This window comes from Rattus norvegicus, chromosome 5 (genome assembly GCF_036323735.1).
Source record: "Rattus norvegicus strain BN/NHsdMcwi chromosome 5, GRCr8, whole genome shotgun sequence".
Lineage (NCBI taxonomy): Eukaryota > Metazoa > Chordata > Mammalia > Rodentia > Muridae > Rattus > Rattus norvegicus.
The window spans coordinates 48,886,752-48,888,590 of NC_086023.1; the positions used below are offsets into that span (position 1 = coordinate 48,886,752).

The following is a 1,839-nucleotide window of genomic DNA, read 5'->3' on the forward strand; positions in this document are numbered from 1 at the left end:
ACATACGGGTAAAAGGACAGCATCTTGAACAAGTGCAATCATAAAAATGTGTTGTAGAAGGGTCCATATAGTCCTATATTTATTTCCTTGTAGAAGTCTCAACATAAAACCAGATACCATGAATGTGAAAGAACAGAATGTGGGGGGTTGGCTTGAAATAATTGCTGTGGGAAAAGACATTCTAAACAGGATAAATATAGCACAGGCCCTAAGAACAATTAATTAATAGAACTTCCTAGAAGCAAAAAAAAAATGCTTCTGAGTAGCAAAGAACACCATCATTTGGGCAAAGTAGCAGGGTACAGAGTGGAAAAGAATTGTATCACCAATTACACATATGATAGAGGGTTAGTATCTACACTTGATCTTAGCCAAAAGGCCGAGAAGCGATGAGGGTTAGTATCTAAAATAAATAAATGATAACAATAGCATCCCCCCAAGCAGGAACTTTGAGAGAAAGAAAACAAATAACCAAATAAAAATTAGGTATACAACTAAGAAGAGAGTCCTGAAAAATGAAACACAATGGTTTAGAAATACTTAAATAAGTGCTTTACATCCTTTGTCCTAAGGGTGTGGATTAAAACTAAGTTTAGAATTCAGCTTACCCAAGTCAGAAAGTTCATTATCAGTAAGGCAAATAACACCTCTTTCTGATAAAGATGTTGGGAAAAAAGACATTTGTTTATGCTGAGAGTGCAAACTCATACAGTCTCTAAGGAAAGGACTGTGATCTTTCATCAGTGAACTAGGAATAGATCTGCATTAAGATTCATCTACATTAATATATTTACATTAAGATTCAGCTCTTGGGCATATATCCAAAGAACCTGACATCCTGTTCCACAGAAATATGACCATGCACATTCATTGCTACTCTAGTCACAATAGCTAGAAAATGGAAATGACCTGACTGTAAGACAACTGATGAATGGAAATAAAAATATGGCATGCAAACACTATCGAATGTTATCCAACTATAAAAAATAGGATCATAAACCAAAAAAAATAGCATATCAATTGTGGTAACTCAAACCCAGAAAGAAAAACGTTCCATGCTCTTTTTCTCAGAGGCACCTGGCCGCAAACATTCAGATGGGAGTTAATAGCCTGTAGAAAATACCAAAATCAGGAAAGTTAAAATGGCACCATTGGGTAGCAATAGACAATGTAACAGCAAATGATCTGATCAGAAAAAAAAAGGAAATGTAGCATCTTTGGGAAATGGAAGAGATAAATCCAGAAAAAGGTGGTCTAACGGCAAAGGTGACTAATCAGAGTATACCTGATCTGATGAGGAAAAAAAGCATCTGTAGGGAAGGAGAGTGAAGTAACATAGAAAAGGAGAAAGAAGGATAATATAACGATAAGTATGTCTGACAAAGACACAGGCATCACTTTGTGAAAATATCCATATAAACATAATTCTGTGTACAAATACATTTATATACTCTTAATGATCATTTCTCATATACTCCCTGAACCTAACAATAGACCGTCTAACAAATCCATAGTACCTAACATTGTTCTCTATTGTTTTGTTGGCTAGGGACTACGGGACATTTAAAAAACATACAGTCAGTTGCTGTTGTCCCACTCACAGGGAGAGAATGTCACTATTGCTAAAGTCACCATATACTATAAAAACAGGTCCTAACTGACCCTGAGCTGGTACTGGTATGAATATCTCTTTCCAGAGTTCTAGATTTTATGGAATGAGAAGGCTCTGGGCAAACTTCCAAATAAGGGAGATAACCAACAATTCTACCCAGCTATTGAAATCTATGAACCACACAAAATGACCAATATGGCACAGCAACTGTCTGTTAATAAACATAC

General features: G+C 35.8%; 1 pseudogene; it reads right to left on the minus strand.

Moving 5' to 3' along the window:
* Nucleotides 1-223: 223 nt before the first annotated feature.
* On the minus strand, nt 224-391 carry LOC120103355 (U2 spliceosomal RNA; annotated as a pseudogene).
* Nucleotides 392-1,839: the final 1,448 nt, after the last annotated feature.